This window comes from Lissotriton helveticus, chromosome 3_1 (assembly GCF_964261635.1).
Source record: "Lissotriton helveticus chromosome 3_1, aLisHel1.1, whole genome shotgun sequence".
Classification (NCBI taxonomy): Eukaryota; Metazoa; Chordata; class Amphibia; order Caudata; family Salamandridae; genus Lissotriton; species Lissotriton helveticus.
The window spans coordinates 89107114-89128921 of NC_136061.1; positions in this window are offsets into that span (position 1 = coordinate 89107114).

Sequence of the window (21808 nt, forward strand, 5' to 3'; positions counted from 1 at the left end):
ATGGTTTGGGAGTGGCAGTGTGGGAGTGTAGCAATAAGGGAGTGTATCAGGGTGGTGGAGCATGGTTTGGGAGTGGCAGTGTCGGGCTGTAGCAATGAGGGAGTGCAGCAGGGTGGTGGAGCATGTTTTGGGAGTGGCGGTGTGGGTCTGTATCGATGAGGGAGTGTAGCAGGGTGGTGGAACATGGTTTGGGAGTGGCAGTGTGGGTCTATATCAATGAGGGAGTGTAGCAGGGTGGTGGAGCATGGTTTGTGAGTGGCAGTGTGGGACTGTAGCAGTGAGGGAGTGTAGCAGGGTGGAGGAGCATGGTTTGGGAGTGGCAGTGCGGGTCTGTAGCAATGAGGGAATGTAGCAGGGTGGTGAAGCATGGTTTGGGAGTGGCAGTGTGGGAGTGTAGAAATGAGGGAGTGTAGCAGGGTGGAGGAGCATGGTTTGGGAGTGGCAGTGTGGGAGTGTAGCACGGAGGGAGTGTAGCAGGGTGGAGGAGCATGGTTTGGGAGTTGCAGTGTGGGGCTGTGGGCAATGAGGGAGTGTAGCAGGGTGGTGGATCATGGTTTGGGAGTGGCAGTGTGGGTCTGTAGCAATGAGGGAGTGTAGCAGGGTGGTGGAGCATGGTTTGTGAGTGGCAGTGTAGGGCTGTAGCAATGAGGGAGTGTAGCAGGGTGGAGGAGCATGGTTTGGGAGTGGCAGGGTGGGAGTGTAGCAATGAGGGAGTGTAGCAGGGTGGTGGACATGGTTTGGGAGTGGCAGTGTGGAGTGTAGCAATGAGGGAGTGCAGCAAGGTGGTGGAGCATGGTTTGGGAGTGGCAGTGTGGGGCTTTAGCAATGAGGGAGTGTAGCAGGGTGGTGGAGCATGGTTTGGGAGTGGCAGTGTGGGTCTGTAGCAATGAGGGAGTGTAGCAGGTCGGTGGAGCATGGTTTGTGAGTGGCAGTGTGGGGCTGTAACAATGAGGGAGTGTAGCAGGGTGGTGAAGCATGCTTTGGGAGTGGCAGTGTGGGGCTGTGGGCAATGAGGGAGTGTAGCAGCGTGGTTTAGTATGGTTTGGGAGTGGCAGTGTGGGTCTGTAGCAATGAGGGAGTGTAGCAGGGTGGTGGAGCTTGGTTTGTGAGTGGCAGTGTGGGGCTGTAGCAATGAGGGAGTGTAGCAGGGTGGGGGAGCATGGTTTGGGAGTGGCAGTGTGGGGCTGTAGCAATGAGGGAGTGTAGCAGGGTGGTTGAGCATGGTTTGGGAGTGGCAGTGTGGGGCTGTAGCAATGAGGGAGTGTAGCTCGTTGGTGGAGCATGGTTTAGGAGTGGGAGTGTGGGTCTGTAGCAATGAGGGAATGTAGCAGGGTGGTGAAGCATGGTTTGGGAGTGGCAGTGTGGGAGTGTAGCAATGAGGGAGTGTAGCAGGGTGGTAGAGCATGGTTTAGGAGTGGTAGTGTTGTGCTGTAGCAGTTAGGGAGTGTAGCAGGGTGATGGAGCATGGTTTGGGAGTGGTAGTGTGGGGCTGTAGCAATGTGGGAGTGTAGCAGGGTGGAGGAGCATGGTGTGGGAGTGGCAGTGTGGGGCTGTAGCAATGAGGGAGTTTAGCAGGGTGGTGGAGCATGGTTTGGGAGTGGCAGTGTGGGTCTGTATCAATGAGGGAGTGTAGCAGGGTGGTGGAGCATGGTTTGGGAGTGGCAGTGTGGGGCTGTAGCAATAAAGGATTGTAGCAGGGTGGTGGAGCATGGTTTGGGAGTGGCAATGTGAGGCTGTAGCAATGAGGGAGTGTAGCAGGGTGGTGGAGCATGGTTTGGGAGTGGCGGTGTGGGTCTGTATCGATAAGGGAGTGTAGCAAGGTGGTGGAGCATGGTTTGGGAGTGGCAGTGTGGGTCTGTATCAATGAGGGAGTGGAGCAGGGTGGTGGACCATGGTTAGGGAGTGGTAGTGTCGGGCTGTAGCAATGAGGGAGTGCAGCAGGGTGGTGGAGCATGTTTTGGTAGTGGCGGTGTGGGTCTGTATCGATGAGGGAGTGTAGCAGGGTGGTGGAACATGGTTTGGGAGTGGCAGTGTGGGTCTATATCAATGAGGGAGTGTAGCAGGGTGGTGGAGCATGGTTTGTGAGTGGCAGTGTGGGACTGTAGCAGTGAGGGAGTGTAGCAGGGTGGAGGAGCATGGTTTGGGAGTGGCAGTGCGGGTCTGTAGCAATGAGGGAATGTAGCAGGGTGGTGAAGCATGGTTTGGGAGTGGCTGTGTGGGAGTGTAGAAATGAGGGAGTGTAGCAGGGTGGAGGAGCATGGTTTGGGAGTGGCAGTGTGGGAGTGTAGCAATGAGGGAGTGTAGCAGGGTGGAGGAGCATGGTTTGGGAGTTGCAGTGTGGGGCTGTGGGCAATGAGGGAGTGTAGCAGGGTGGTGGATCATGGTTTGGGAGTGGCAGTGTGGGTCTGTAGCAATGAGGGAGTGTAGCAGGGTGGTGGAGCATGGTTTGTGAGTGGCAGTGTAGGGTTGTAGCAATGAGGGAGTGTAGCAGGGTGGAGGAGCATGGTTTGGGAGTGGCAGGGTGGGAGTGTAGCAATGAGGGAGTGTAGCAGGGTGGTGGACATGGTTTGGGAGTGGCAGTGTGGAGTGTAGCAATGAGGGAGTGCAGCAAGGTGGTGGAGCATGGTTTGGGAGTGGCAGTGTGGGGCTTTAGCAATGAGGGAGTGTAGCAGGGTGGTGGAGCATGGTTTGGGAGTGGCAGTGTGGGTCTGTAGCAATGAGGGAGTGTAGCAGGTCGGTGGAGCATGGTTTGTGAGTGGCAGTGTGGGGCTGTAACAATGAGGGAGTGTAGCAGGGTGGTGAAGCATGCTTTGGGAGTGGCAGTGTGGGGCTGTGGGCAATGAGGGAGTGTAGCAGCGTGGTGGAGTATGGTTTGGGAGTGGCAGTGTGGGTCTGTAGCAATGAGGGAGTGTAGCAGGGTGGTGGAGCTTGGTTTGTGAGTGGCAGTGTGGGACTGTAGCAATGAGGGAGTGTAGCAGGGTGGGGGAGCATGGTTTGGGAGTGGCAGTGTGGGGCTGTAGCAATGAGGGAGTGTAGCAGGGTGGTTGAGCATGGTTTGGGAGTGGCAGTGTGGGGCTGTAGCAATGAGGGAGTGTAGCTCGTTGGTGGAGCATGGTTTAGGAGTGGGAGTGTGGGTCTGTAGCAATGAGGGAATGTAGCAGGGTGATGAAGCATGGTTTGGGAGTGGCAGTGTGGGAGTGTAGCAATGAGGGAGTGTAGCAGGGTGGTAGAGCATGGTTTAGGAGTGGTAGTGTTGTGCTGTAGCAGTTAGGGAGTGTAGCAGGGTGATGGAGCATGGTTTGGGAGTGGTAGTGTGGGGCTGTAGCAATGTGGGAGTGTAGCAGGGTGGAGGAGCATGGTGTGGGAGTGGCAGTGTGGGGCTGTAGCAATGAGGGAGTTTAGCAGGGTGGTGGAGCATGGTTTGGGAGTGGCAGTGTGGGTCTGTATCAATGAGGGAGTGTAGCAGGGTGGTGGAGCATGGTTTGGGAGTGGCAGTGTGGGGCTGTAGCAATAAAGGATTGTAGCAGGGTGGTGGAGCATGGTTTGGGAGTGGCAATGTGAGGCTGTAGCAATGAGGGAGTGTAGCAGGGTGGTGGAGCATGGTTTGGGAGTGGCGGTGTGGGTCTGTATCGATAAGGGAGTGTAGCAAGGTGGTGGAGCATGGTTTGGGAGTGGCAGTGTGGGTCTGTATCAATGAGGGAGTGGAGTAGGGTGGTGGACCATGGTTAGGGAGTGGTAGTTAGGGACTGTAGCAATGAGGGAGTTTAGCAGGGTGGTGGAGCATGGTTTGGGAGTGGCAGTGTGGGGCTGAAGCAGTGAGGGAGGGTAGCAGGGTGCTGTAGCATGGTTTGGGAGTGGCAGTGTGGGGCTGTAGCAATGAGGGAGGGTAGCAGGGTGGAGGAGCATGGTTTGGGAGTGGTAGTGTGGGTCTCTAGCAATGAGGGAATGTAGCAGGGTGGTGAATCATGGTTTGGGAGTGGCAGTGTGGGAGTGTATCAATGAGGGAGTGTAGCAGGGTGGTAGAGCATGGTTTGGGAGTGTCAGTGTGGGGCTGTAGCAGTGAGGGAGTGTAGCAGGGTGGTGGAGCATGGTTTGGGAGTGGCAGTGTGGGGCTGTAGCAATGAGGCAGTGTAGCAGGGTTGAGGAGCATGGTTTGGGAGTGGCAGTGTGGGAGTGTAGCAATGAGGGAGTGTAGCAGGGTGGAGGAGCATGGTTTGGGAGAGGCAGTGTGGGTCTGTAGCAATGAGGGAATGTAGCAGGGTGGTGAAGCATGGTTTGGGAGTGGCAGGGTGGGTCTGTGGGCAATGAGGGATTGTAGCAGGGTGGTGGATCATGGTTTGGGAGTGGCAGTGTGGGTCTGTAGCAATGAGGGAGTGTAGCAGGGTGGTGGAGCATGGTTTGTGAGTGGCAGTGTAGGGCTGTAGCAATGAGGGAGTGTAGCAGTGTGGAGGAGCATGGTTTGGGAGTGGCAGTGTGGGAGTGTAGCAATGAGGGAGTGTAGCAGGGTGGTAGAGCATGGTTTGGGAGTGGCAGTGTGCGAGTGTAGCAATGAGGGAGTGTAGCAGGGTGGTGGGGCATGGTTTGGGAGTGGCAGTTTGGGGCTTTAGCAATGAGGGAGTGTAGCAGGGTGGTGGAGCATGGTTTGGGAGTGGCAGTGTGGGTCTGTAGCAATGAGGGAGTGTAGCAGGGCGGTGGAGCATGGTTGTTGAGTGGCAGTGTGGGGCTGTAGTAATGAGGGAGTGTAGCAGGGTGGTGAAGCATGGTTTGTGAGTGGCAGTGTCGGGCTGTGGGCAATGAGGGAGTGTAGCAGGGTGGTGGAACATGGTTTGGGAGTGGCAGTGTGGGTCTGTAGCAATGAGGGAGTGTAGCAGGGTGGTGGAGCATAGTTTGTGAGTGGCAGTGTGGGGCTGTAGAAATGAGGGAGTGGAGCAGGGTGGAGGAGCATGGTTTGGGGTGGCAGTGTGGGGCTGTAGCAATGAGGGAGTGTAGCAGGGTGGTGGAGCATGGTTTGGGAGTGGCAGTGTGGGGCTGTAGCAATGAGGGAGTGTAGCTGGTTGGTGGAGAATGGTTTGGGAGTGGGAGTGTGGGGCTGTAGCAATGAAGGACTGTAGCAGGGTGGAGGAGCATGGTTTGGGAGTGGCAGTGTGGGGCTGTAGCAATGAGGGAGTGTAGCAGGGTGGTGGAGCATAGTTTGTGAGTGGCAGTGTGGGGCTGTAGAAATGAGGGAGTGGAGCAGGGTGGAGGAGCATGGTTTGGGGTGGCAGTGTGGGGCTGTAGCAATGAGGGAGTGTAGCAGGGTGGTGGAGCATGGTTTGGGAGTGGCAGTGTGGAAGTGTAGCAATAAGGTAGTGTAGCAGGGTGGTGGAGCATGGTTCGGGAGTGGCAGTGTGGGGCTGTAGCAATGAAGGACTGTAGCAGGGTGGTGGAGCATGGTTTGGGAGTGGCAGTGTGGGGCTGTAGCAATGAGGGAGTGTAGCAGGGTGCTGGAGCATGTTTTGGGAGTGGCTGTGTGGGTCTGTATCGATGAGGGAGTGTAGCAGGGTGGTGGAGCATGGTTTGGGAGTGGCAGTGTGGGTCTGTATCAATGAGGGAGTGTAGCAGGGTGGTGGAGCATGGTTTGGGAGTGGCAGTGTGGGGCTGTAGCAATGAGGGAGTTTAGCAGGGTGGTGGAGCGTGGTTTTGGAGTGGCAGTGTGGGGCTGTAGCAGTGAGGGAGGGTAGCAGGGTGGAGGAGCATGGTTTGGGAGTGGCAGTGTGGGTCTGTAGCAATGAGGGAATGTAGCAGGGTGGTGAAGCATGGTTTGGGAGTGGCAGTGTGGGAGTGTAGAAATGAGGGAGTGTAGCAGGGTGGAGGAGCATGGTTTGGGAGTGGCAGTGTGGGAGTGTAGCAACGAGGCAGTGTAGCAGGGTGGAGGAGCATGGTTTGGGAGTTGCAGTGTGGGTCTGTAGTAATGAGGGAATGTAGCAGGGTGGTGAAGCATGGTTTGGGAGTGGCAGTGTGGGGCTGTGGGCAATGAGGGAGTGTAGCAGGGTGGTGGATCATGGTTTGGGAGTGGCAGTGTGGGTCTGTAGCAATGAGGGAGTGTAGCAGGGTGGTGGAGCATGGTTTGTGAGTGGCAGTGTAGGGCTGTAGCAATGAGGGAGTGTAGCAGGGTGGAGGAGCATGGTTTGGGAGTGGCAGGGTGGGAGTGTAGCAATGAGGGAGTGTAGCAGGGTGGTGGACATGGTTTGGGAGTGGCAGTGTGGAGTGTAGCAATGAGGGAGTGCAGCAGGGTGGTGGAGCATGGTTTGGGAGTGGCAGTGTGGGGTTTTAGCAATGAGGGAGTGTAGCAGGGTGGTGGAGCATGGTTTGGGAGTGGCAGTGTGGGTCTGTAGCAATGAGGGAGTGTAGCAGGTCGGTGGAGCATGGTTTGTGAGTGGCAGTGTGGGGCTGTAACAATGAGGGAGTGTAGCAGGGTGGTGAAGCATGGTTTGGGAGTGGCAGTGTGGGGCTGTGGGCAATGAGGGAGTGTAGCAGCATGGTGGAGTATGGTTTGGGAGTGGCAGTGTGGGTCTGTAGCAATGAGGGAGTGTAGCAGGGTGGTGGAGCTTGGTTTGTGAGTGGCAGTGTGGGGCTGTAGCAATGAGGGAGTGTAGCAGGGTGGGGGAGCAAGGTTTGGGAGTGGCAGTGTGGGGCTGTAGCAATGAGGGAGTGTAGCAGGGTGGTGGAGCATGGTTTGGGAGTGGCAGTGTGGGGCTGTAGCAATGAGGGAGTGTAGCTCGTTGGTGGAGCATGGTTTAGGAGTGGGTGTGTGGGTCTGTAGCAATGAGGGAATGTAGCAGGGTGGTGAAGCATGTTTTGGGAGTGGCAGTGTGGGAGTGTAGCAATGAGGGAGTGTAGCAGGGTGGTAGAGCATGGTTTGGGAGTGTCAGTGTTGGGCTGTAGCAGTTAGGGAGTGTAGCAGGGTGATGGAGCATGGTTTGGGAATTGCAATGTGAGGCTGTAGCAATGAGGGAGTGTAGCAGGGTGGTGGAGCATGGTTTGGGAGTGGCGGTGTGGGTCTGTATCGATAAGGGAGTGTAGCAAGGTGGTGGAGCATGGTTTGGGAGTGGCAGTGTGGGTCTGTATCAATGAGGGAGTGGAGCAGGGTGGTGGACCATGGTTTGGGAGTGGTAGTTAGGGACTGTAGCAATGAGGGAGTTTAGCAGGGTGGTGGAGCATGGTTTGGGAGTGGCAGTGTGGGGCTGAAGCAGTGAGGGAGGGTAGCAGGGTGGTGTAGCATGGTTTGGGAGTGGCAGTGTGGGGCTGTAGCAATGAGGGTGTGTAGCAGGGTGGAGGAGCATGGTTTGGGAGTGGCAGTGTGGGTCTCTAGCAATGAGGGAATGTAGCAGGGTGGTGAATCATGGTTTGGGAGTGGCAGTGTGGGGCTGTAGCAATGAGGCAGTGTAGCAGGGTTGAGGAGCATGGTTTGGGAGTGGCAGTGTGGGAGTGTAGCAATGAGGGAGTGTAGCAGGGTGGAGGAGCATGGTTTGGGAGTGGCAGTGTTGGTCTGTAGCAATGAGGGAATGTAGCAGGGTGGTGAAGCATGGGTTGGGAGTGGCAGGGTGGGGCTGTGGGCAATGAGGGATCGCCAGGGCGCTCCTTCGCTGGAGCATCTGTGCGCATTAAAAATGTAAATAACATAACATAACATAACATAACATAACATAACATAACATTGTAGCAGGATGGTGGATCATGGTTTGGGAGTGGCAGTGTGGGTCTGTAGCAATGAGGGAGTGTAGCAGGGTGGTGGAGCATGGTTTGTGAGTGGCAGTGTAGGGCTGTAGCAATGAGGGAGTGTAGCAGTGTGGAGGAGCATGGTTTGGGAGTGGCAGTGTGGGAGTGTAGCAATGAGGGAGTGTAGCAGGGTGGTGGAGCATGGTTTGGGAGTGGCAGTGTGCGAGTGTAGCAATGAGGGAGTGTAGCAGGGTGGTGGAGCATGGTTTGGGAGTGGCAGTTTGGGGCTTTAGCAATGAGGGAGTGTAGCAGGGTGGTGGAGCATGGTTTGGGAGTGGCAGTGTGGGTCTGTAGCAATGAGGGAGTGTAGCAGGGCGGTGGAGCATGGTTTTTGAGTGGCAGTGTGGGGCTGTAGTAATGAGGGAGTGTAGCAGGGTGGTGAAGCATGGTTGGTGAGTGGCAGTGTCGGGCTGTGGGCAATGAGGGAGTGTAGCAGGGTGGTGGAACATGGTTTGGGAGTGGCAGTGTGGGTCTGTAGCAATGAGGGAGTGTAGCAGGGTGGTGGAGCATAGTTTGTGAGTGGCAGTGTGGGGCTGTAGAAATGAGGGAGTGGAGCAGGGTGGAGGAGCATGGTTTGGGGTGGCAGTGTGGGGCTGTAGCAATGAGGGAGTGTAGCAGGGTGGTGGAGCATGGTTTGGGAGTGGCAGTGTGGGGCTGTAGCAATGAGGGAGTGTAGCTGGTTGGTGGAGCATGGTTTCGGAGTGGGAGTGTGGGTCTGTAGCAATGAAGGAATGTAGCAGGGTGGTGAAGCATTGTTTGGGAGTGGCAGTGTGGGGCTGTAGCAATGAGGGAGTGTAGCTGGTTGGTGGAGCGTGGTTTGGGAGTGGGAGTGTGGGTCTGTAGCAATGAAGGAATGTAGCAGGGTGGTGAAGCATTGTTTGGGAGTTGCAGTGTGGGGCTGTGGGCAATGAGGGAGTGTAGCAGGGTGGTGGAGCATGGTTTGTGAGTGGCAGTGTAGGGCTGTAGCAATGAGGGAGTGTAGCAGGGTGGAGGAGCATGGTTTGGGAGTGGCAGGGTGGGAGTGTAGCAATGAGGGAGTGTAGCAGGGTGGTGGACATGGTTTGGGAGTGGCAGTGTGGAGTTTAGCAATGAGGGAGTGCAGCAGGGTGGTGGAGCATGGTTTGGGAGTGGCAGTGTGGGTCTGTAGCAATGAGGGAGTGCAGCAGGGTGGTGGAGCATGGTTTGGGAGTGGCAGTGTGGGTCTGTAGCAATGAGGGAGTGTAGCAGGGTGGTGGAGCTTGGTTTGTGAGTGGCAGTGTGGGGCTGTAGCAATGAGGGAGTGTAGCAGGGTGGGGGAGCATGGTTTGGGAGTGGCAGTGTGGGGTTGTAGCAATGAGGGAGTGTAGCTCGTTGGTGGAGCATGGTTTAGGAGTGGGAGTGTGGGTCTGTAGCAATGAGGGAGTGTAGCAGGGTGGTAGAGCATGGTTTGGGAGTGTCAGTGTTGGGCTGTAGCAGTTAGGGAGTGTAGCAGGGTGATGGAGCATGGTTTGGGAGTGGTAGTGTGGGGCTGTAGCAATGTGGGAGTGTAGCAGGGTGGTGGAGCTTGGTTTGTGAGTGGCAGTGTGGGGCTGTAACAATGAGGGAGTGTAGCAGGGTGGTGAAGCATGGTTTGGGAGTGGCAGTGTGGGGCTGTGGGCAATGAGGGAGTGTAGCAGCGTGGTGGAGTATGGTTTGGGAGTGGCAGTGTGGGTCTGTAGCAATGAGGGAGTGTAGCAGGGTGGTGGAGCTTGGTTTGTGAGTGGCAGTGTGGGGCTGTAGCAATGAGGGAGTGTAGCAGGGTGGGAGAGCATGGTTTGGGAGTGGCAGTGTGGGGCTGTAGCAATGAGGGAGTGTAGCTCGTTGGTGGAGCATGGTTTAGGAGTGGGAGTGTGGGTCTGTAGCAATGAGGGAATGTAGCAGGGTGGTGAAGCATGGTTTGGGAGTGGCAGTGTGGGAGTGTAGCAATGAGGGAGTGTAGCAGGGTGGTAGAGCATGGTTTGGGAGTGTCAGCGTTGGGCTGTAGCAGTTAGGGAGTGTAGCAGGGTGATGGAGCATGGTTTGGGAGTGGTAGTGTGGGGCTGTAGCAATGTGGGAGTGTAGCAGGGTGGAGGAGCATGGTGTGGGAGTGGCAGTGTGGGGCTATAGCAATGAGGGAGTTTAGCAGGGTGGTGGAGCATGGTTTGGGAGTGGCAGTGTGGGTCTGTATCAATGAGGGAGTGTAGCAGGGTGGTGGAGCATGGTTTGGGAGTGGCAGTGTGGGGCTGTAGCAATAAAGGATTGTAGCAGGGTGGTGGAGCATGGTTTGGGAGTAGCAATGTGAGGCTGTAGCAATGAGGGAGTGTAGCAGGGTGGTGGAGCATGGTTTGGGAGTGGCGGTGTGGGTCTGTATCGATAAGGGAGTGTAGCAAGGTGGTGGAGCATGGTTTGGGAGTGGCAGTGTGGGTCTGTATCAATGAGGGAGTGGAGCAGGGTGGTGGACCATGGTTTGGGAGTGGTAGTTAGGGACTGTAGCAATGAGGGAGTTTAGCAGGGTGGTGGAGCATGGTTTGGGAGTGGCAGTGTGGGGCTGAAGCAGTGAGGGAGGGTAGCAGGGTGCTGAAGCATGGTTTGGGAGTGGCAGTGTGGGGCTGTAGCAATGAGGGAGTGTAGCAGGGTGGAGGAGCATGGTTTGGGAGTGGCAGTGTGGGTCTCTAGCAATGAGGGAATGTAGCAGGGTGGTGAATCATGGTTTGGGAGTGGCAGTGTGGGAGTGTATCAATGAGGGAGTGTAGCAGGGTGGTAGAGCATGGTTTGGGAGTGTCAGTGTAGGGCTGTAGCAATGAGGCAGTGTAGCAGGGTTGAGGAGCATGGTTTGGGAGTGGCAGTGTGGGAGTGTAGCAATGAGGGAGTGTAGCAGGGTGGAGGAGCATGGTTTGGGAGTGTCAGTGTTGGGCTGTAGCAGTTAGGGAGTGTAGCAGGGTGATGGAGCATGGTTTGGGAGTTGTAGTGTGGGGCTGTAGCAATGTGGGAGTGTAGCAGGGTGGAGGAGCATGGTGTGGGAGTGGCAGTGTAGGGCTGTAGCAATGAGGGAGTTTAGCAGGGTGGTGGAGCATGGTTTGGGAGTGGCAGTGTGGGTCTGTATCAATGAGGGAGTGTAGCAGGGTGGTGGAGCATGGTTTGGGAGTGGCAGTGTGGGGCTGTAGCAATAAAGGATTGTAGCAGGGTGGTGGAGCATGGTTTGGGAGTGGCAATGTGAGGCTGTAGCAATGAGGGAGTGTAGCAGGGTGGTGGAGCATGGTTTGGGAGTGGCGGTGTGGGTCTGTATCGATAAGGGAGTGTAGCAAGGTGGTGGAGCATGGTTTGGGAGTGGCAGTGTGGGTCTGTATCAATGAGGGAGTGGAGCAGGGTGGTGGACCATGGTTTGGGAGTGGTAGTTAGGGACTGTAGCAATGCGGGAGTTTCGCAGGGTTGTGGAGCATGGTTTGGGAGTGGCAGTGTGGGGCTGAAGCAGTGAGGGAGGGTAGCAGGGTGGTGTAGCATGGTTTGGGAGTGGCAGTGTGGGGCTGTAGCAATGAGGGAGTGTAGCAGGGTGGAGGAGCATGGTTTGGGAGTGGCAGTGTGGGTCTCTAGCAATGAGGGAATGTAGCAGGGTGGTGAATCATGGTTTGGGAGTGGCAGTGTGGGGCTGTAGCAATGAGGCAGTGTAGCAGGGTTGAGGAGCATGGTTTGGGAGTGGCAGTGTGGGAGTGTAGCAATGAGGGAGTGTAGCAGGGTGGAGGAGCATGGTTTGGGAGTGGCAGTGTGGGTCTGTAGCAATGAGGGAATGTAGCAGGGTGGTGAAGCATGGGTTGGGAGTGGCAGGGTGGGGCTGTGGGCAATAAGGGATTGTAGCAGGGTGGTGGATCATGGTTTGGGAGTGGCAGTGTGGGTCTGTAGCAATGAGGGAGTGTAGCAGGGTGGTGGAGCATGGTTTGTGAGTGGCAGTGTAGGGCTGTAGCAATGAGGGAGTGTAGCAGTGTGGAGGAGCATGGTTTGGGAGTGGCAGTGTGGGAGTGTAGCAATGAGGGAGTGTAGCAGGGTGGTGGAGCATGGTTTGGGAGTGGCAATGTGCGAGTGTAGCAATGAGGGAGTGTAGCAGGGTGGTGGAGCATGGTTTGGGAGTGGCAGTTTGGGGCTTTAGCAATGAGGGAGTGTAGCAGGGTGGTGGAGCCTGGTTTGGGAGTGGCAGTGTGGGTCTGTAGCAATGAGGGAGTGTAGCAGGGCGGTGGAGCATGGTTTTTGAGTGGCAGTGTGGGGCTGTAGTAATGAGGGAGTGTAGCAGGGTGGTGAAGCATGGTTTGTGAGTGGCAGTGTCGGGCTGTGGGCAATGAGGGAGTGTAGCAGGGTGGTGGAACATGGTTTGGGAGTGGCAGTGTGGGTCTGTAGCAATGAGGGAGTGTAGCAGGGTGGTGGAGCATAGTTTGTGAGTGGCAGTGTGGGGCTGTAGAAATGAGGGAGTGGAGCAGGGTGGAGGAGCATGGTTTGGGGTGGCAGTGTGGGGCTGTAGCAATGAGGGAGTGTAGCAGGGTGGTGGAGCATGGTTTGGGAGTGGCAGTGTGGGGCTGTAGCAATGAGGGAGTGTAGCTGGTTGGTGGAGCATGGTTTGGGAGTGGGAGTGTGGGTCTGTAGCAATGAAGGAATGTAGCAGGGTGGTGAAGCATTGTTTGGGAGTGGCAGTGTGGGGCTGTAGCAATGAGGGAGTGTAGCTGGTTGGTGGAGCATGGTTTGGGAGTGGGAGTGTGGGTCTGTAGCAATGAAGGAATGTAGCAGGGTGGTGAAGCATTGTTTGGGAGTTGCAGTGTGGGGCTGTGGGCAATGAGGGAGTGTAGCAGGGTGGTGGATCATGGTTTGGGAGTGGCAGTGTGGGTCTGTAGCAATGAGGGAGTGTAGCAGGGTGGTGGAGCATGGTTTGTGAGTGGCAGTGTAGGGCTGTAGCAATGAGGGAGTGTAGCAGGGTGGAGGAGCATGGTTTGGGAGTGGCAGGGTGGGAGTGTAGCAATGAGGTAGTGTAGCAGGGTGGTGGACATGGTTTGGGAGTGGCAGTGTGGAGTGTAGCAATGACGGAGTGCAGCAGGGTGGTGGAGCATGGTTTGGGAGTGGCAGTGTGGGTCTGTATTAATGAGGGAGTGTAGCAGGTCGGTGGAGCATGGTTTGTGAGTGGCAGTGTGGGGCTGTAACAATGAGGGAGTGTAGCAGGGTGGTGAAGCATGGTTTGGGAGTGGCAGTGTGGGGCTGTGGGCAATGAGGGAGTGTAGCAGCGTGGTGGAGTATGGTTTGGGAGTGGCAGTGTGGGTCTGTAGCAATGAGGGAGTGTAGCAGGGTGGTGGAGCTTGGTTTGTGAGTGGCAGTGTGGGGCTGTAGCAATGAGGGAGTGTAGCAGGGTGGGGGAGCATGGTTTGGGAGTGGCAGTGTGGGGCTGTAGCAATGAGGGAGTGTAGCAGGGTGGTGGAGCATGGTTTGGGAGTGGCAGTGTGGAGCTGTAGCAATGAGGGAGTGTAGCTCGTTGGTGGAGCATGGTTTAGGAGTGGGAGTGTGGGTCTGTAGCAATGAGGGAATGTAGCAGGGTGGTGAAGCATGGTTTGGGAGTGGCAGTGTGGGAGTGTAGCAATGAGGGAGTGTAGCAGTGTGGTAGAGCATGGTTTGGGAGTGTCAGTGTTGGGCTGTAGCAGTTAGGGAGTGTAGCAGGGTGATGGAGCATGGTTTGGGAGTGGTAGTGTGGGGCTGTAGCAATGTGGGAGTGTAGCAGGGTGGAGGAGCATGGTGTGGGAGTGGCAGTGTGGGGCTGTAGCAATGAGGGAGTTTAGCAGGGTGGTGGAGCATGGTTTGGGAGTGGCAGTGTGGGTCTGTATCAATGAGGGAGTGTAGCAGGGTGGTGGAGCATGGTTTGGGAGTGGCAGTGTGGGGCAGTAGCAATAAAGGATTGTAGCAGGGTGGTGGAACATGGTTTGGGAGTGGCAGTGTGGGTCTGTAGCAATGAGGGAGTGTAGCAGGGTGGTGGAGCATAGTTTGTGAGTGGCAGTGTGGGGCTGTAGAAATGAGGGAGTGGAGCAGGGTGGAGGAGCATGGTTTGGGGTGGCAGTGTGGGGCTGTAGCAATGAGGGAGTGTAGCAGGGTGGTGGAGCATGGTTTGGGAGTGGCAGTGTGGGGCTGTAGCAATGAGGGAGTGTAGCTGGTTGGTGGAGCATGGTTTGGGAGTGGGAGTGTGGGTCTGTAGCAATGAAGGAATGTAGCAGGGTGGTGAAGCATTGTTTGGGAGTGGCAGTGTGGGGCTGTAGCAATGAGGGAGTGTAGCTGGTTGGTGGAGCATGGTTTGGGAGTGGGAGTGTGGGTCTGTAGCAATGAAGGAATGTAGCAGGGTGGTGAAGCATTGTTTGGGAGTTGCAGTGTGGGGCTGTGGGCAATGAGGGAGTGTAGCAGGGTGGTGGATCATGGTTTGGGAGTGGCAGTGTGGGTCTGTAGCAATGAGGGAGTGTAGCAGGGTGGTGGAGCATGGTTTGTGAGTGGCAGTGTAGGGCTGTAGCAATGAGGGAGTGTAGCAGGGTGGAGGAGCATGGTTTGGGAGTGGCAGGGTGGGAGTGTAGCAATGAGGTAGTGTAGCAGGGTGGTGGACATGGTTTGGGAGTGGCAGTGTGGAGTGTAGCAATGAGGGAGTGCAGCAGGGTGGTGGAGCATGGTTTGGGAGTGGCAGTGTGGGTCTGTAGCAATGAGGGAGTGTAGCAGGTCGGTGGAGCATGGTTTGTGAGTGGCAGTGTGGGGCTGTAACATTGAGGGAGTGTAGCAGGGAGGTGAAGCATGGTTTGGGAGTGGCAGTGTGGGGCTGTGGGCAATGAGGGAGTGTAGCAGCGTGGTGGAGTATGGTTTGGGAGTGGCAGTGTGGGTCTGTAGCAATGAGGGAGTGTAGCAGGGTGGTGGAGCTTGGTTTGTGAGTGGCAGTGTGGGGCTGTAGCAATGAGGGAGTGTAGCAGGGTGGGGGAGCATGGTTTGGGAGTGGCAGTGTGGGGCTGTAGCAATGAGGGAGTGTAGCAGGGTGGTGGAGCATGGTTTGGGAGTGGCAGTGTGGAGCTGTAGCAATGAGGGAGTGTAGCTCGTTGGTGGAGCATGGTTTAGGAGTGGGAGTGTGGGTCTGTAGCAATGAGGGAATGTAGCAGGGTGGTGAAGCATGGTTTGGGAGTGGCAGTGTGGGAGTGTAGCAATGAGGGAGTGTAGCAGGGTGGTAGAGCATGGTTTGGGAGTGTCAGTGTTGGGCTGTAGCAGTTAGGGAGTGTAGCAGGGTGATGGAGCATGGTTTGGGAGTGGTAGTGTGGGGCTGTAGCAATGTGGGAGTGTAGCAGGGTGGAGGAGCATGGTGTGGGAGTGGCAGTGTGGGGCTGTAGCAATGAGGGAGTTTAGCAGGGTGGTGGAGCATGGTTTGGGAGTGGCAGTGTGGGTCTGTATCAATGAGGGAGTGTAGCAGGGTGGTGGAGCATGGTTTGGGAGTGGCAGTGTGGGGCTGTAGCAATAAAGGATTGTAGCAGGGTGGTGGAGCATGGTTTGGGAGTGGCAATGTGAGGCTGTAGCAATGAGGGAGTGTAGCAGTGTGGTGGAGCATGGTTTGGGAGTGGCGGTGTGGGTCTGTATCAATAAGGGAGTGTAGCAAGGTGGTGGAGCATGGTTTGGGAGTGGCAGTGTGGGTCTGTATCAATGAGGGAGTGGAGCAGGGTGGTGGACCATGGTTTGGGAGTGGTAGTTAGGGACTGTAGCAATGAGGGAGTTTAGCAGGGTGGTGGAGCATGGTTTGGGAGTGGCAGTGTGGGGCTGAAGCAGTGAGGGAGGGTAGCAGGGTGCTGTAGCATGGTTTGGGAGTGGCAGTGTGGGGCTGTAGCAATGAGGGAGTGTAGCAGGGTGGAGGAGCATGGTTTGGGAGTGGCAGTGTGGGTCTCTAGCAATGAGGGAATGTAACAGGGTGGTGAATCATGGCGTGGGAGTGGCAGTGTGGGAGTGTATCAATGAGGGAGTGTAGCAGGGTGGTAGAGCATGGTTTGGGAGTGTCAGTGTAGGGCTGTAGCAGTGAGGGAGTGTAGCAGGGTGGTGGAGCATGGTTTGGGAGTGGCAGTGTGGGGCTGTAGCAATGAGGCAGTGTAGCAGGGTTGAGGAGCATGGTTTGGGAGTGGCAGTGTGGGAGTGTAGCAATGAGGGAGTGTAGCAGGGTGGAGGAGCATGGTTTGGGAGTTGCAGTGTGGGTCTGTAGCAATGAGGGAATGTAGCAGGGTGGTGAAGCATGGTTTGGGAGTGGCAGGGTGGGTCTGTGGGCAATGAGGGATTGTAGCAGGGTGGTGGATCATGGTTTGGGAGTGGCAGTGTGGGTCTGTAGCAATGAGGGAGTGTAGCAGGGTGGTGGAGCATGGTTTGTGAGTGGCAGTGTAGGGCTGTAGCAATGAGGGAGTGTAGCAGTGTGGAGGAGCATGGTTTGGGAGTGGCAGTGTGGGAGTGTAGCAATGAGGGAGTGTAGCAGGGTGGTGGAGCATGGTTTGGGAGTGGCAGTGTGCGAGTGTAGCAATGAGGGAGTGTAGCAGGGTGGTGGAGCATGGTTTGGGAGTGGCAGTTTGGGGCTTTAGCAATGAGGGAGTGTAGCACGGTGGTGGAGCATGGTTTGGGAGTGGCAGTGTGGGTCTGTAGCAATGAGGGAGTGTAGCAGGGCGGTGGAGCATGGTTGTTGAGTGGCAGTGTGGGGCTGTAGTAATGAGGGAGTGTAGCAGGGTGGTGAAGCATGGTTTGTGAGTGGCAGTGTCAGGTTGTGGGCAATGAGGGAGTGTAGCAGGGTGGTGGAACATGGTTTGGGAGTGGCAGTGTGGGTCTGTAGCAATGAGGGAGTGTAGCAGGGTGGTGGAGCATGGTTTGTGAGTGGCAGTGTAGGGCTGTAGCAATGAGGGAGTGTAGCAGTGTGGAGGAGCATGGTTTGGGAGTGGCAGGGTGGGTCTGTGGGCAATGAGGGATTGTAGCAGGGTGGTGGATCATGGTTTGGGAGTGGCAGTGTGGGTCTGTAGCAATGAGGGAGTGTAGCAGGGTGGTGGAGCATGGTTTGTGAGTGGCAGTGTAGGGCTGTAGCAATGAGGGAGTGTAGCAGTGTGGAGGAGCATGGTTTGGGGTGGCAGTGTGGGGCTGTAGCAATGAGGGAGTGTAGCAGGGTGGTGGAGCATGGTTTGGGAGTGGCAGTGTGGAAGTGTAGCAATAAGGTAGTGTAGCAGGGTGGTGGAGCATGGTCCGGGAGTGGCAGTGTGGGGCTGTAGCAATGAAGGACTGTAGCAGGGTGGTGGAGCATGGTTTGGGAGTGGCAGTGTGGGGCTGTAGCAATGAGGGAGTGTAGCAGGGTGGTGGAGCATGTTTTGGGAGTGGCTGTGTGGGTCTGTATCGATGAGGGAGTGTAGCAGGGTGGTGGAGCATGGTTTGGGAGTGGCAGTGTGGGTCTGTATCAATGAGGGAGTGTAGCAGGGTGGTGGAGCCTGGTTTGGGAGTGGCAGTGTGGGGCTGTAGCAATGAGGGAGTTTAGCAGGGTGGTGGAGCGTGGTTTGGGAGTGGCAGTGTGGGGCTGTAGCAGTGAGGGAGGGTAGCAGGGTGGAGGAGCATGGTTTGGGAGTGGCAGTGTGGGTCTGTAGCAATGAGGGAATGTAGCAGGGTGGTGAAGCATGGTTTGGGAGTGGCAGTGTGGGAGTGTAGAAATGAGGGAGTGTAGCAGGGTGGAGGAGCATGGTTTGGGAGTGGCAGTGTGGGAGTGTAGCAATGAGGCAGTGTAGCAGGGTGGAGGAGCATGGTTTGGGAGTTGCAGTGTGGGTCTGTAGTAATGAGGGAATGTAGCAGGGTGGTGAAGCATGGTTTGGGAGTGGCAGTGTGGGGCTGTGGGCAATGAGGGAGTGTAGCAGGGTGGTGGATCATGGTTTGGGAGTGGCAGTGTGGGTCTGTAGCAATGAGGGAGTGTAGCAGGGTGGTGGAGCATGGTTTGTGAGTGGCAGTGTAGGGCTGTAGCAATGAGGGAGTGTAGCAGTGTGGAGGAGCATGGTTTGGGAGTGGCAGTGTGGGAGTGTAGCAATGAGGGAGTGTAGCAGGGTGGTGGAGCATGGTTTGGGAGTGGCAGTGTGCGAGTGTAGCAATGAGGGAGTGTAGCAGGGTGGTGGAGCATGGTTTGGGAGTGGCAGTTTGGGGCTTTAGCAATGAGGGAGTGTAGCACGGTGGTGGAGCATGGTTTGGGAGTGGCAGTGTGGGTCTGTAGCAATGAGGGAGTGTAGCAGGGCGGTGGAGCATGGTTGTTGAGTGGCAGTGTGGGGCTGTAGTAATGAGGGAGTGTAGCAGGGTGGTGAAGCATGGTTTGTGAGTGGCAGTGTCAGGTTGTGGGCAATGAGGGAGTGTAGCAGGGTGGTGGAACATGGTTTGGGAGTGGCAGTGTGGGTCTGTAGCAATGAGGGAGTGTAGCAGGGTGGTGGAGCATGGTTTGTGAGTGGCAGTGTAGGGCTGTAGCAATGAGGGAGTGTAGCAGTGTGGAGGAGCATGGTTTGGGAGTGGCAGGGTGGGTCTGTGGGCAATGAGGGATTGTAGCAGGGTGGTGGATCATGGTTTGGGAGTGGCAGTGTGGGTCTGTAGCAATGAGGGAGTGTAGCAGGGTGGTGGAGCATGGTTTGTGAGTGGCAGTGTAGGGCTGTAGCAATGAGGGAGTGTAGCAGTGTGGAGGAGCATGGTTTGGGGTGGCAGTGTGGGGCTGTAGCAATGAGGGAGTGTAGCAGGGTGGTGGAGCATGGTTTGGGAGTGGCAGTGTGGAAGTGTAGCAATAAGGTAGTGTAGCAGGGTGGTGGAGCATGGTCCGGGAGTGGCAGTGTGGGGCTGTAGCAATGAAGGACTGTAGCAGGGTGGTGGAGCATGGTTTGGGAGTGGCAGTGTGGGGCTGTAGCAATGAGGGAGTGTAGCAGGGTGGTGGAGCATGTTTTGGGAGTGGCTGTGTGGGTCTGTATCGATGAGGGAGTGTAGCAGGGTGGTGGAGCATGGTTTGGGAGTGGCAGTGTGGGTCTGTATCAATGAGGGAGTGTAGCAGGGTGGTGGAGCCTGGTTTGGGAGTGGCAGTGTGGGGCTGTAGCAATGAGGGAGTTTAGCAGGGTGGTGGAGCGTGGTTTGGGAGTGGCAGTGTGGGGCTGTAGCAGTGAGGGAGGGTAGCAGGGTGGAGGAGCATGGTTTGGGAGTGGCAGTGTGGGTCTGTAGCAATGAGGGAATGTAGCAGGGTGGTGAAGCATGGTTTGGGAGTGGCAGTGTGGGAGTGTAGAAATGAGGGAGTGTAGCAGGGTGGAGGAGCATGGTTTGGGAGTGGCAGTGTGGGAGTGTAGCAATGAGGCAGTGTAGCAGGGTGGAGGAGCATGGTTTGGGAGTTGCAGTGTGGGTCTGTAGTAATGAGGGAATGTAGCAGGGTGGTGAAGCATGGTTTGGGAGTGGCAGTGTGGGGCTGTGGGCAATGAGGGAGTGTAGCAGGGTGGTGGATCATGGTTTGGGAGTGGCAGTGTGGGTCTGTAGCAATGAGGGAGTGTAGCAGGGTGGTGGAGCATGGTTTGTGAGTGGCAGTGTAGGGCTGTAGCAATGAGGGAGTGTAGCAGGGTGGAGGAGCATGGTTTGGGAGTGGCAGGGTGGGAGTGTAGCAATGAGGGAGTGTATCAGGGTGGTGGACATGGTTTGGGAGTGGCAGTGTGGAGTGTAGCAATGAGGGAGTGCAGCAGGTGGGTGGAGCATGGTTTGGGAGTGGCAGTTTGGGGCTTTAGCAATGAGGGAGTGTAGCAGGGTGGTGGAGCATGGTTTGGGAGTGGCAGTGTGGGTCTGTAGCAATGAGGGAGTGTAGCAGGTCGGTGGAGCATGGTTTGTGAGTGGCAGTGTGGGGCTGTAACAATGAGGGAGTGTAGCAGGGTGGTGAAGCATGGTTTGGGAGTGGCAGTGTGGGGCTGTGGGCAATGAGGGAGTGTAGCAGCGTGGTGGAGTATGGTTTGGGAGTGGCAGTGTGGGTCTGTAGCAATGAGGGAGTGTAGCAGGGTGGTGAAGCTTGGTTTGTGAGTGGCAGTGTGGGGCTGTAGCAATGAGGGAGTGTAGCAAGGTGGGGGAGCATGGTTTGGGAGTGGCAGTGTGGGGCTGTAGCAATGAGGGAGTGTAGCAGGGTGGTGGAGCATGGTTTGGGAGTGGCAGTGTGGGGCTGTAGCAATGAGGGAGTATAGCTCGTTGGTGGAGCATGGTTTAGGAGTGGGAGTGTGGGTCTGTAGCAATGAGGGAATGTAGCAGGGTGGTGAAGCATGGTTTGGGAGTGGCAGTGTGGGAGTGTAGCAATGAGGGAGTGTAGCAGGGTGGTAGAGCATGGTTTGGGAGTGTCAGTGTTGGGCTGTAGCAGTTAGGGAGTGTAGCAGGGTGATGGAGCATGGTTTGGGAGTGGGAGTGTGGGTCTGTAGCAATGAGGGAGTGGAGCAGGGTGGAGGAGCATGGTTTGGGGTGGCAGTGTGGGGCTCTAGCAATGAGGGAGTGTAGCAGGGTGGTGGAGCATGGTTTGGGAGTGGCAGTGTGGGGCTGTAGCAATGAGGGAGTGTAGCTGGTTGGTGGAGCATGGTTTGGGAGTGGGAGTGTGGGTCTGTAGCAATGAAGGAATGTAGCAGGGTGGTGAAGAATTGTTTGGGAGTGGCAGTGTGGGAGTGTAGCAATGAGGGAGTGTAGCAGGGTGGTAGAGCATAGTTTGAGGAGTGTCAGTGTGGGGCCGTAGCAGTGAGGGAGTGTAGCAGGGTGGTGGAGCATGGTTTGGGAGTGGTCGTGTGGGGCTGTAGCAAAGAGGGAGTGTAGCAGGGTGGAGGAGCATAGTTTGGGATTGGCAGTGTGGGAGTGTAGCAATGAGGGAGTGTAGCAGGGTGGAGGAGCACGGTTTGGGAGTGGCAGTGTGGGAGTGTAGCAATGAGGGAGTGTAGCAGGGTGGTGGAGCATGGTTTGGGAGTGGCAGTGTGGGTCTGTATCAATGACGGAGTGTAGCAGGGTGGTGGACCATGGTTTGGGAGTGGTAGTTAGGGACTGTAGCAATGAGGGAGTTTAGCAGGGTGGTGGAGCATGGTTTGGGAGTGGCAGTGTGGGGCTGAAGCAGTGAGGGAGGGTAGCAGGGTGGAGGAGCATGGTTTGGGAGTGGCAGTGTGGGTCTCTAGCAATGAGGGAATGTAGCAGGGTGGTGAATCATGGTTTGGGAGTGGCAGTGTGGGAACGTTTCAATGAGGGAGTGTAGCAGGGTGGTAGAGCATGGTTTGGGAGTGTCAGTGTGGGGCTGTAGCAGTGAGGGAGTGTAGCAGGGTGGTGGAGCATGGTTTGGGAGTGGCAGTGTGGGGCTGTAGCAATGAGGGAGTGTAGCAGGGTTTGAGGAGCATGGTTTGGGAGTGGCAGTGTGCGAGTGTAGCAATGAGGGAGTGTAGCAGGGTGGAGGAGCATGGTTTGGGAGCGGCAGTGTGGGTCTGTAGCAATGAGGGAATGTAGCAGGGTGGTGAAGCATGGTTTGGGAGTGGCAGGGTGGGGCTGTAGAAATGAGGGAGTGGAGCAGGGTGGAGGAGCATGGTTTGGGGTGGCAGTGTGGGGCTGTAGCAATAAGGGAGTGTAGCAGGGTGGTGGAGCATGGTTTCGGAGTGGCAGTGTGGAAGTGTAGCAATAAGGTAGTGTAGCAGGGTGGTGGAGCATGGTTCGGGAGTGGCAGTGTGGGGCTGTAGCAATGAGGGAGTGTAGCAGGGTGGGGGAGCATGGTTTGGGAGTGGCAGTGTGGGGCTGTAGCAATGAGGGAGTGTAGCATGGTGGTGGAGCATGGTTTGGGAGTGGCAGTGTGGAGCTGTAGCAATGAGGGAGTGTAGCTCATTGGTGGAGCATGGTTTAGGAGTGGGAGTGTGGGTCTGTAGCAATGAGGGAATGTAGCAGGGTGGTGAAGCATGGTTTGGGAGTGGCAGTGTGGGAGTGTAGCAATGAGGGAGTGTAGCAGGGTGGTAGAGCATGGTTTGGGAGTGTCAGTGTTGGGCTGTAGCAGTTAGGGAGTGTAGCAGGGTGATGG